Source organism: Macrobrachium nipponense, chromosome 21 (genome assembly GCF_015104395.2).
Source record: "Macrobrachium nipponense isolate FS-2020 chromosome 21, ASM1510439v2, whole genome shotgun sequence".
NCBI lineage: Eukaryota > Metazoa > Arthropoda > Malacostraca > Decapoda > Palaemonidae > Macrobrachium > Macrobrachium nipponense.
The window spans coordinates 11,114,837-11,128,446 of NC_087212.1; the positions used below are offsets into that span (position 1 = coordinate 11,114,837).

At 45.5% G+C, this 13,610-nt stretch overlaps 1 protein-coding gene across 2 annotated transcripts in view; it reads right to left on the reverse strand.

Moving 5' to 3' along the window:
* Positions 1-13,610, reverse strand: part of LOC135197785 (uncharacterized) — a 186,174-nt gene that overhangs the window by 87,828 nt on the left and 84,736 nt on the right. The gene's annotated exons all lie outside the window — the stretch shown is intronic.

Consider the following 13,610-nt stretch of genomic DNA (forward strand, 5'->3'; position numbering starts at 1 on the left):
GCGGCCCCATACATCGCCGCCATCCAGCATCAAGTGGCGGACCCTGGGAACCCGGAAATAATAGAAGAAGTAGCAACTCTGAACTTGGACCTCGAGCCCATGGCGGTAGAGGCAGCAGGTAGGACGTTGGGTGAGGCAGGTTTGCTAGGGGCTCAAGGTTTACCCTTGGGCCATTCTGGATCTTCTTCTCCTATCCCCTCTTCTTCTTCCTTCCAAGGATTTTCGGAGGATGAACTTTCGGTTAGGCCGAAGTCCACCCAGGCTATCCCTAAAGTTAAGGGGAAGCGCGAAGTGAAGACGCTCGAAAAGACGCTGTCTAAGAAGACGGCTCCTAGCGGTTCTCATAAGCCTCCGGCACACCATCCCAGAGCAGAGAAACCCAAGTCGTCGTCTCACTCCAAAGGGTCCAGAGGCAAGTCCTCCAGAGACACGGCTCAGCTCCTGTCTGATCCTGAGCCTTCAACCTGTAAAGGAACGCGCCCTAAGACTTCCCAGCGGGAAGCAGGAACCTAGTTCCTTCGACTCAGACGCCTTTACTGCAAACATCATGCAGCAAATGGGCAGTCTAGTGGGGAACTTGGTTCAAGAAAAGTTTCAGGAGATGCTCTCCCACATCTTGTCTTCCTTTGAGGAGTCAGGCCAGTCGATCTGGGACATCTCGGAAAGGCTGGCCAGTCAAGAGAAGCTAATTGCAGGTCTCCGGGAAAACCCTATGGCAACTCTTCCTCAGCCTGGTGTGGTAGCCCAGGCCATGCCGGACTACAACACCCTCCCTCCTTACACGGCGAGTAATCCCTGGAGGATATCGTCCTATGCCCCCTTTAAGGACGGGATGCTAACGCTGGCGGACTGTGGAACTCGAAGGCTTGAGGACTTCGAGTTCCACCCAGCAAACTTGCAACCCCCCTTCATTGGTTACACCCGCCTTACGGAGGCAGCTATGAGGAGGGAAGATAAGATCCCAAAGGAGACCATAATCTTTGGTCGGGATCAGGCTCAGCGGGACTAGCTGAGAAGCCTGGAAGAATGGGAATGCATCAACACCAGGATGCAAGCGTTTAAGAGCGCTTTTACCATATTTGTGGTGGACGGAGAGACCCCCATTCCGTTCACCACAAAAGTGACGAAGTTAACGATGCAGGCCGCCATGAGAGACGAGCCGATGCCTCAGCTCCGGGAAACGTAGCCCACGTCACTCCTCCTTCCGGGTATGGAAGATCTTTGGGCAGATCTTCCAGCCACCTTTACGGTCAGAAAGTTAAAGCCAGATTGTGCAATAATACAATTCAGCGAACGGCTTCCCAGGCTTCCAGACAGCCTCATTCAGGCTGAGTTTGATGTACGAACCAGGTTATCCAGGTCTCTCAATATACTGGTTATGACAGAGGTTTCGGCCATTACTTATGGTAACGAACCTCTGTTCAAACTTATAGCCAAATCACATTTACATACTGTACAATGTGATTTGTATGACTTCATAGTGGCGAGGCATAACTGCAGAAAACATGTTCTGCAGGAAGCCACCATCCACCATGAACCAAACAAGTTGCTGGTGGCTCCGATCTGGGGTGCCAACCTTTTCCCAGAATCGGTTGTCAAGTCAGTACAGTACGAAGCGACAAGACTCAACCAGAGTCTTAAGGTCCGTTGGGGTCTCTCAAGTAAGAGGAAGCCGGAGTCGACTTCCTCATCCAGAAAACCCAAAAAGCCTAGGAAATTCCAGTCTTTCCAGGCTCACCAACAACAGCAAGTAGTGCAGGCAGTGCCAGTTTCCCAAGTGGCACAGCCTTCTACATCAAAAGCTCAGCCTCAACAGCAATTTCTGCTGCTGACTCCTCAGGGTCAAGCTTCCACCTCCTTTGCTGTCTCTCCGGCCTTCAACCCAGTGTTTGAGGGCCAGTCTTTCCAACCCTTTAATAGGTTCGGAAGAGGCAGCAGGGCTAGGGGTGCCTTTCGCCAGAGAGGTGGCGGAAGAGCACCCAGCCGGGGAAGCACCTACGGGGAGGGCGCGGATCTCGACCTGCCCCAAGCCAGTGAGAACCCTCAGGTAGGAGGGAGACTGTTCCTCTTTCACCACAGATGGAGGTTCAGCAACTGGGCACAGAGTATTATGTCCAAAGGCCTAGGATGGAGTTGGACCAAAGGTCCCCCTCCATCCAAGACCTTCTATCAACAACCAACAACGGAATTGGTGGAGTATGCCCAAGAGCTCCTTCAGAAAGGAGTAGTGTCAAAAGTCAAGCATTTAAAGTTTCAAGGTCGCTTGTTCAGGGTGCCAAAGAAAGGCTCAACCAAACAAAGAATAATTCTAGACTTGTCCTGTCTAAACTTATTCATTCGTTGCGACAAGTTCAAGATGCTGACTATCTCGCAGGTGCGGACCTTACTTCCCTGTGGGGCCGTCACCACCTCTATCGATCTTACAGACGCATACTATCATGTTCCAGTGGCAAGACACTTCCGCCCGTACCTAGGTTTCAGGCTAGGGAACTAGGCATTCTCCTTCAAGGTAATGCCCTTCGGGCTAAACGTAGCCCCCAGGGTATTTACGAAGATAGCAGAGACAGTAGTACAACAACTCAGATCCTAGGGGATAATGGTAGTTGAGTATCTGGACGATTGGCTCGTTTGGGCAACAAGCATCGAAGAATGCCACAAAGCAACGGTCAAGGTGATACAGTTTCTGGAACATCTAGGGTTCCAGATAAACAAGACCAAGTCCAGGATGACACCGGACTCTCGCTTTCAGTGGCTTGGCATTCAGTGGGATTTAAACTCCCACACTCTATCAATTCCGCCGTCAAAGAGAAAAGAAATAGCCAAGGCAACCAGGCAATTTCTCAAGTACAAACAGACATCCAGGAGAAGCCAGGAAAGGATCCTAGGCTCTCTTCAATTTGCCTCAGTAACAGACGTTCTGCTGAAGGAAAACTCAAAGACATAAACCGTGTCTGGCGCTCGAGAGCAAACAACAAGTCCCGGGACAAGTTGTCAGCTATCCCGGCGATACTTCGCAAATGCCTCCGCCCTTGGGCGGAGGTCAAGAACTTATCAAAGTCAATTCCTCTCCAGTTTCCTCCTCCGGCATTAGTTATCCACACGGATGCTTCACTAAGCGGCTGGGAGGGTACTCTCGGTACAAAAAGGTACAAGGGACTTGGTCCCTTCCATTCCGCCGGCTCCATATCAATGTGCTGGAAGCTATGGCGGTATTCCTCACTCTGAAAAGACTTCAGCCAGCCAAGGGATCTCACATCAAGCTGGTATTAGACAGCGCAGTAGTAGTACACTGCATCAACAGAGGAGGCTCCAAGTCAAGCCATGTGAACCATGTCATGATAGCCATATTTTCTCTGGCAGCCAAGTACAAATGGCACCTGTCCTCCACTCACCTAGCGGGAGTGAAGAACGTGATAGCAGATGCCTTGTCTCACTCAGTCCCTCTAGAGTCGGAGTGGTCTCTGGACAGGCGATCATTGAATTGGATCTGCCAGCAGGTTCCAGGGCTCCAGGTGGATCTTTTCGCCACAGAGTCGAACCACAAGCTTCCCTGCTATGTGGCTCCCAACCTGGACCCTCTGGCTTATCCCACGGATGCCATGGCCATAGACTGGAATCAATGGAAGAAGATCTACATCTTTCCTCCAGTGAATCTTCTCCTGAAAGTTCTGTGCAAACTCAGGACCTTCAAGGGACAAGTCGCCCTAGTAGCCCCCAATTGGCCCAAGAGCAACTGGTTCCCACTCCTGCTGGAATTAGGTCTCCGACCTCAACGGATTCCCAATCCCAAGCTATCACAAGTAGTGCAAATGAAGACTGTGTTCGCTTCCTAAGGAATTCTCAAAACCCTAACCTTATGGACTTCATGAAGTTCGCGGCTAAAAGGGATGCAGATATCGATCCTCAAAACATCCTATTCCTAGAATCAGATAAAAGAGAATCGACACTTCGTCAATATGACTCAGCTGTTAAGAAACTAGACAATTTTCTGAGGGGGACCGAATCTCAAACCATGACTACCAACCTGGCTATTTCCTTCTTTAGATCATTATTTGAAAAAGGTTTAGCAGCCAGTACTATTACTACTACTAAATCAGCACTAAAGAAAATATTCCAGTATGGTTTTAAAATGGATCTAACAGACTCCTATTTTTCATCTATCCCTAGAGCCTGTGCTAGACTCAGACCATCAGAGGCCTAGCTCAGTGTCATGGTTCTTGAATGATGTTCTCAAACTGGCCTCAGATACTGATAATAACTCATGTGATTTCTTACCCCTCCTGAGGAAAACATTATTTCTTCTAAGTCTGGCCTCAGGAGCCAGGGTATCTGAACTGTCGGCTCTATCTAGAGACTCAGGTCATATAGAATTTCTCCCATCAGGAGAAGTTTTACTCTCTCCAGATCGTCAATTCTTGGCTAAAAACGAGGATCCATCAATGAGATGGGCTCCTTGGAAGATCCTTCCTCTTCCTCAGGACCCTTCCTTATGTCCAGTTACTGCCTTACAAGCATATCTTGCCAGGACAGCCATGAGATCCTCTGGCCCTTTGTTCACGAGGGAAAAGGGTGGCACCATTTTCTTAAAAGGTATTAGACAGCAAATTTTATACTTTATTAAACAAGCCAACCCAAACTCGTTCCCCAAAGTTCACGATATTAGGGCAGTAGCTACCTCGATCAACTACTTTCAACATATGAATTTTGATGATCTGAAAAAGTATACAGGCTGGAAATCTCCGACAGTATTCAAACGTCACTACCTTAAGTCCTTAGAAGCTCTTAAATTCCCAGCAGTGGCAGCGGGGAACACAGTTTCTCCTGACACTGCTTTAGTAGTTTAGTAATTGCTATTAGCATAAATGTAGTAAAAATTGATTAGCATCTTCAGAAGTATCTGTGAAAGTATGTGCGTAATATATCACTCTGTTGCTGAGTGATGTTGGGCTTGCTGATAACATGAAATGGCTTGATACCAGATTTTTTCAACTCACGATATACAGCACTATAACTTCTCTTCTTTCCCCTTTTTGTTTCAAGTTCAAGTGCCAATTTACATAAAGACTTTCTTGGTCTACCCAGTGCCTCAGCTACGATGTCTTTTGACTCCTGAGAAAGGACTTTAGGCCTTCCAAGATTCTCACTCTTTTTGCAATGACAGTCATATGGATTTTTGTTCCAGTTTCTTTTATCAAATGATTCATCTCTTTTAATGTATTTAACTATCCAGGAACATGAAATGAAGGATGCACCAGCATCCCTGGCCTCTCTGAAGGTTATAGCCCGGATTCAGTCAATCCATCTGATTTCCTCAGAGTCGTTAGCCATGGCTGAATACAAGAAATGTAAAATGAAAAATAGCTTAATAGAAACTTAAGATAATGTACTTGGAGATATATAGGCTATAGCAGAAAACTTCATAACTTTCCATTTTTTCTGTGGAGGGGGGCTCTAATTTCGAAACATCCAGTACACTATTTCAAGTTACAGAACGGAACTAGTCTTCTACTCTAAAATAACCACATCCATGTGCTAAATACTGAACTTTTCCATCAGTAATGTTATGAGACACACTCTTTGTATCAACATAACTCTGTAGAGGTTAAATGTTGGTAAAATGCATTTGTGTGTACAGTAATCCATCAATTATCCAGTTTAATAGAGCCAAGGTCCTGTCAGAACGATGAAATCCAGATAATGGCCTTGGCTCTATCGGATAACGATGAAATCCAGATAATGGCAAGTAAAAAAAAAAAATAAAAATAAAAATCTATGGTTGTGCAAGGCTAACTCCATACCCTTCCTCACCTAACGTTGTCAACACTGCATGGCCACAAACGTTCAATATGCTTATAAACAACAACCATGACACTTTACATTGAAAACTTTATGCAAAAAAGCCATTATCTACCATCTTTTCCCATATCTGTAACAAAATAAACTCCATGGATACACTTAAAAGGAAAAAAGCAATCCTAGTCATTTCCTCTCATAATCGACACATAGTCAGGCATAAGCTACAAGTTTCTCATTTGCAACAAGCACGGAAAAAGGGATTTTGACGAGGGAAAAATCTATTTCTGGGCAACGACCTGTGTCGCCCTGTGAAATGGTTCCTTTGATACTATTTCTGAGGAATAAATATTGCTATTCATCCTAGAGAAAAAAGAAACAATATAATGCCAAGATAAATGGCTCGCTCACTTCTTATAGAAGTGTCGGTATAGTAAGGAGCGAATGGAATCACTACCAGAGGTCCCTTGCCATTTAGCTTCTTCCTTCGACAAAACCCCGAACTACGGAGGAGCCGTGCTACAGCTCCCGGTCTACTACTACCGTGAGCGCCTCCGACGCCTGAGACGTCATTCCTGAAGATAGCCTCCAAGCTTGGGGTAAGCTGGGTGAGGATAATCTAACTACAGGGTGGGGTTTCACAGGGCGACACAGGTCGTTGCCCAGAAATAGATTTTTCCTTCGTCAAAATCCCTTTCTGGGCTCGACCTGTGTCGGCCTGTGAAATAGTACCAGAGAATGCTAAACACCAAGCTTGAGGAACAGTACAGATAAATTAAGAAGGTAAAGTTAAACACTTGTAAGGTTAATAGTATAATAATCAACTAAAATTACAGTCTTACCCTAAGGGAAGTATAAGCCCTAAAACACGGGTTATAACTTAAAATTAGTTAGCCTAACAACAAACAATAAAAATACAGGTTAGGCAAAGAAAGGATTATAAGTTGATATACAAAAGAATGGAACTGAATCCAATTAGAATGATGAACAAAAGCAAAACTCAAGGTAACCCAATACATGGAGGCGACTAAACTAAGTAAGGGTGCAATGGGGCAGGTAGAAGGGAAGGCTACAAGAAGTTATAGTAAAATTAAGAATCAGGAGAAAAACTGTGTTTTCCAGGAAGAATCAGGAGAAACTGTGTTTCCAGCTGCCACTGCTGGAAATTTGAGGGCTTCTAAGGGTTTTAGGTAGGTGTGCCGTTTGAAAACTGTCGGAGATTTCCAGCCTGTATACTTCTTAAGATCGTCAAAATTCATGTGTTGGAAATAATTTATAGATGTGGCCACCGCCCTAACATCGTGGGCCCGAGGAAAGGACTCTGGATTGGCCTGTTTAATGAAGTATAAAATTTGTTGCCTGATCCCTTTTAGGGATAATGTACCACCTTCCTTCCTAATGAACAATGGGCCTCAAGATTTCAGAGTTGTTCTGCTTAGGTAGGCTCTTAATGAGTTGACAGGACAAAGGGAAATGTCTTGAGGTAGTGGTAGGATTTTCCACGAGACCATTTGTCCTGTGGGTCTTCATTTTTTGGCTAGAAAATGGCGATCTGGGGATAAGAGGACTTCCCCTGAGGGGAGGACCTCAATGTGGCCTGGTTCCCTTGATAAGGCTGACAGTTCTGATATTCTAGCTCCGGAGGCTAAACTTAATAAGAATAGGGTTTTCCTCAGGAGGGATATATAATTGCAAGAGTCATTGTTAATGTCCGAGGCCAGTTTGAGGACATCATTAGGAACCAAGAGACTGATTTAGGTCTCGTTGATGGTCTTAATCTAGCACAAGCTTTTGGTATGGACGTAAAGTACGAATCCGTAAGGTCTATGCTAAAACCAAATTGGAAGATCTTTTTAAGAGCTGATTTGGTCGTAGTGATAGTGCTTGCTGCTAAGGCCTTTCTCAAACAATGATCTGAAGAAAGTTATGGCTAGGTTCGTTGTCATGACTTGAGAATTTGACAACTTAAGGAACTCTGCTAGTTTCTTGACAGATGAATCATATTGCCGGAGAGTAGATTCTCTTTTATCTGATTCCAAGAATGAGATATTCTGGGGATCAATTTCTGCATTCCTCATGGCTGCGAATTTCAGAAAATCCATAAAGTTAGGGTTTTCTGAATTCTTGAGGAAGCGGACACAGTCTGAGTTAGTTTGCACTAGTTTGTTGGGGTTGGGGAATCCGTAGTGGTCGGAGTCTCAACTCTAGGAGTAGAGGGAACCAATTGCTCTTGGGCCATGTTGGGAGCTTACTAGAGCTATTGGCCTTTGAATGTCCTGAGTTTTGTCTAAAACTTTCATGAGAAGGTTCACCGGAGGGAAGAGGTAAATATTCTTCCATTCGTTCCAATCGAGGATCATTGCATCCGTAGCGTATGCTAGAGGATCAAGGTTGGTTGCCACGTAACAAGGGAGTTTGTGGTTTGACTCCGTGGCGAAGAGGTCTACTTGGAGTCCGGGGACTTGTAGACTGATCCAATTGAATGAACTCCTGTCCAGTGTCCACTCCGATTCCAACGGAGCGGAGCGCGATAGAGCGTCTGCTACTACGTTCTTGACTCCTGCCAGGTGAGTGGCTGACAGGTGCCATTTGTTTTTGTTTTTGCCAGAGAAAAGATGGCTATCATGACATGGTTCAAGTGGCTTGACTTGGATCCGCCCCTGTTGATGTAGACAGTGTACTACTACTGCACTGTCCAGAACTAATTTGAAATGTGAGTTCTTGGGCGGACGGAGCCGTTTCAGTGTGAGGAATACTGCCATGCTCCAAGTACATTTATATGTAGCTGGCGGAATGTTTAACGACCAAGTTCCTCAACTTTTTCGTACTGGGAGTATCCTCCCCACCTGTTAGTGAGGAGTCTGTGTGGATCACTAATGATGGAGGGGGAAACTGTAGAGGAATTGCTTTTGAAATATTCTTTGTTTCCGTCCAGGGGTGGAGACGTTTCCGTAAGATCGCTGGGATAGAGGCTAGTTTGTCCCGTGATCTGCAATTCGCTCTTGAGCGCCATCCACTCTGTTTATATCTTTGAGTTTGGCTCTGAGCAGAACGTCTGTGACTGATGCAAACTGGAGTGAGCCCAGGATCCTCTCCTGGCACCTCCGGGATGTTTGTTGTCGTTTGAGAAATTGTTTTGTAGCTCTTGCAATTTCTTTCCTTTTCAATGACGGAATTGATAGAGTGTGCGATTCTAAGTCCCACTGAAGGCCTAACCACTGGAATCGAGATTCCGGTGTTAGTCTGGACTTGGTTTTTGATCACTTTGACCGTTGCTTCTTTGCATTCTTTGGGGTTCTTTGCCCAAATAAGCCAATCGTCCAGATAAGCCACTAACATTATTCCCTGTTTCCTTAGCTCTTGCACTACTGCTTCTGCCAATTTGTGGTGAAGATCCTGGGGGCTATGTTGAGCCCGAATGGCATTACTTGAAGGAGTAGGATCTGTTGCCTAGTTTAAAGCCTAGGAAAGGACAGAAGTGTCTGGCTATGGGAACATGATAGTAGGCATCTGTAAGATCTATAGAGGTTGTGACGGCCCCACGGGGAAGTAAGGTCCGTACCTGCGAAACGGTCAGCATCCTGAACTTGTCGCAATGAATGAATAAGTTCAGATGGGACAAGTCTAAGATGATTCTTCGGTTTACCGAGTCTTTCTTTGGCACGCTGAACAAGCGTCCTTGAAATTTTAAATTGTTGACTCTTGAGACTACTCCTTTGAGAAGGAGGTCTTCGGTATACTCTACCAATTCCGTTGTTGGTGCTTGATAGAACCTGTTGGTTGGAGGAGGGCCCTCCAGCCAACTCCAACCTAGTCCTTTTGTTACTATACTTTGAGCCAAGGGCTGACCCCCACGCTGGCGGAAGAGGTACAGCCTCCCTCCTACCTTGGGACTCTCACTGCTGGTTTGCCGAGGGGCGGCCACCTCTTGCTCCTCGGAACCCCTCCCCTTTCCTCTGTTAGCAGCCCTGCCGGATCCTCTGAATCGAGAGGCACCTCTTGCTCTGCTACCTCTCGCAAACCTATTGAAAGCCTGAAAAGTTCTGGCTTTCATAGTTGGAATTGTAGGGCTGGCGAGACAGCAAAGGAAGTAGAGGGTTGAGATTGCTGGGACTGAGGGGTCAGAACAAGGTAGTGTTGTTGACCCTTCGACGATGGTTGCCCTTGTGATGCTGGGACTGCCTGAACCAACGTCTGCTGAGAAGGCTGGAAGGGAGAGAACTTCCTTGGTTTCTTCTTGTTCCTTGGGTTGAGGACCCAGAAAGATTCCTGCCTCCGCCTTTGCTACCAGCCCCACCTGACTTTGAGGCACTGGTTAACCTTAGAAGCCTCATGAAGGACTTCTGCTACTACTGGTGCTGGAAAGAGGTCCGTTCCCCAAATTGAGGAAGAAATCAGTTTATTCGGTTCATGGCGGATAGTAGCTTCCGCCAGAACGTGCTTCCTACAATTCCTCCTGGCTATGAGGAAGTCGTAAAGGTCACACTGCATGGTGTGCAGCAGACCCTTTAGCCAAAACTTTAAACAACGGCTCTTGTTGGTATACAAGAGCCGTCATCTCCGCATAGTCATGGAGGAAAGGGATCTCGCGAGCCTAGTCCGGGCGTCGTACTCCATCTGGATGAGGGAGTCCGACAACCTGGGGAGTCTCTCACTAAAGAGAGAGGTGGCACAGTCCGCCTTTAGTTTTCCTACTGAGGAAGTAGGAACTGCCCCCTCGAAGTACGTCTCGGAGCCTGGGACTAAGAGAGAGGTGGGTTCCGTCTCTCGTAGTTGAGGCAGGGGCTCCAGGTGACGAATGAATGAAGAAAGTGCTAAGAAACTTACTACTAGTGAGGCATCTCCTACTAGCAAGTAGCAGGTTTGGCAAGCTTCATGATGCCAAACGATAAAATCCTCCACTTTCACTGCACATCCTGCATGAGAACGGCATACTATATGGCCGCACGGGTCTTGGAGGATGGCATTGCACCCAATCTCCTGGCACAACATCTGTAAGTCAAAGGATACATGAGTACCAATGACAACCTCCGGTGGTATAATATGCAAAATATCCGTGGGTGCCGGAGTAGGACCGACGGATAGATCTACGTATGAATATTATGTAGAAAAGTTACGAGGGGGGAAGAAAGTCTCTGCCTCCGCCTAAGCTCACTTGTTATATGATTAAAAATAAACTCCGTAGGGCCCGGAGTTCTCCGTATGGCCCGGAGTTAATTAATATTGAGTGAGCAATGTCAAACTTCTAACGAAGCAAGGGATAGTACAAGAGGCGGAAATAAAAAAACCCCCGGAGTAACGCAAAAGATTCTAAACATTAAATAAAACAAAATAAAAACCCATTATATCAGTAAGTGCTCGTGTGAACTATCCTAAGTGGATAGGAAACCCAGTGGTTCCCTCCCCCCCTCTCTATGTTCGGTAGCGGCGGATAGACACCTGCCGGACTGAACTGGGGGGGGAAAGGGTAGGGAAGAACGTGGGGTAGGGGAGCCCTCCCCCTGAGCGGCCAGTTAAGGACGGAGAAGAAGGGGGGAGGAGGTCCCGAGCCCCCGAGGCACATGACGAGTGAGAACACCAGTAGGGGAGGGGAGATCCCCACCAGTCCCGTGAGTCACCCCCTCTCATGCAGACTCGGACGCTAGCTGTGAGAAACGAGTCATCACCCATCGACGTGGATGGCAATGTATGGAGGGGGGGAATGGGGGGACGGGAGGGGGACCCCGTAACCGGGTTGCTCACCGCGATCAACCGGTGGTCTTCCCAGCCAGGTGAAAGACACGAGGTGAGGAAGAACCGTCGGAACAACATCAATATCACTGATATATATAGGATTACATATAATAATCAATCAAATAATAAAATTAAAGCGATATCTTAAAGCTAGGCTAACACGGGGAACACGAAGCTAAGCAAACAGAAAATTAGGCTAATCGCCGATCCGAAGAAAGGGGTATGTTAGCCTAATCTAACCTCTAGTTCAAGAAAACGGGGGGCAGGCTAATCACCAATCGACAATTGGGGTATGAAAGCCTAACTAAACGGTAAAATAAGTGATAACAGGGAAGCTAATCGCCATACCGAAGCATGGTGTATGTTAGCCAACCTAGTACCTATAATATTATTAATGGTAATCAGGAACTAGAGAAGGAAAGAGAGAACATCAGAATAATTAAGATGATATGACTCTCAAAATCGTGACTGATAAAACTCCTAACAATGTAAGCGTAGCTAGACTAAGGTCCGAAACGTGCGGTCGGAGCGTGCCCCGTGGAGGCCTAACTAAAAAACTAACTGCATGAAAGATATAGAGACTATGTATAAGTAACCATATCTAAAGTACTGAGAAAAGGGAAATCCCTAACGGTATGGAAGACCGAAAGAGAGAACCCAAGCGGTCGAGGGGCATACCGGCCGATAAGGCTCCAAATATGTATATAACACGAAGATCATCATAAAATGAGATCAGTAACCCCAAACAGTACTTAACTTAGAAGCAGAAGCTGAAGACATCTTGAAAATAAAAGATAATCCAAAATCGAGCGATACACAGCACAGAAAAATTCTAACGTGTGGTTGTAACGCGTGCTATCGAAGGAATGTTGTCTCAGGCGTCGGAGGCGCTCACGGTAGTAGTAGACCGGGAGCTGTAGCACGGCTCCTCCGTAGTTCGGGGTTTTGTCGAAGGAAGAAGCTAAATGGCAAGGGACCTCTGGTAGTGATTCCACTCGCTCCTTACTATACCGACACTTCTATAAGAAGTGAGCGAGCCATTTATCTTGGCATTATATTGTTCCTTTTTTCTCTAGGATGAATAGCAATATTTATTCCTCAGAAATAGTATCAAAGGAACCATTTCACAGGCCGACACAGGTCAAGCCCAGAAATACATTGTATTATTCACACAAAAAAGTAAACCCTTTTCTCTCGTCTGAAACACACTATGATAGTTTGCGCAAACAATTTTATCAAAATAATTATAATACATACAACACTGTATAAAAATCTTTTTTACGCTTTGTCGCTGACCTGTGTGTGCAGCACTTTGTACTTACGATAGCCGGAAGTTTTGAAAATTTGTGAGGATGTTTTGTCTTGATTTGCTTCATTTACTGAACAGTATTTCATTACATGTTCAGTTGACTAAGTATGATAAGCACACACAACAGTACACAAGAGAATAATTTATCACTGTTGATATTTCATCTCTAATCACAATAAAAAGATTTAAAATGTGAATTTGCACATGTAGGCAAGACAAAACCAAACAAGCTCCACGAAGTCCACCGACACCCTTGAAGGATTGCGTTTATCTTTTGCTTTGTAAAAATAATAAATGATAAAACATAGTAAAATATAATGAGAATATACTGTAGAATAAAATATAATTAAAACAGCAACAGAATGTGTGTTTTACTGTATTAGGCTTCGATATAAGCACCTCAGTTATTGTTCTCCCCCTCTCCCTCTTTACATATGTATGTATATTAAAACCCCGGTCCTCAACTATATTCGAACTACATAATAATCGGATTTTGACACAAAATTTTGAGTAAATTTTGCATCGGAGCTCGAACAAAAAACTGGAATCTGCACCGATGAACCATATGATTATTGTAAACAAAGTGTTTTGGTCAGTCGCTGCTGGTTGGCGTTATTGTTGTTTAAAGCTAGCTCACTCTGCTGCTATTGTTTAGGGCAAGTACACACTTGTACAGGAATATTTCCCAATATTTCTATTCATTCATGGGTCCCAAGACAGCCATTGCACACTAGCAGAAGAGGAAACTGATAAGAACCACAACTGAACTTAGGGA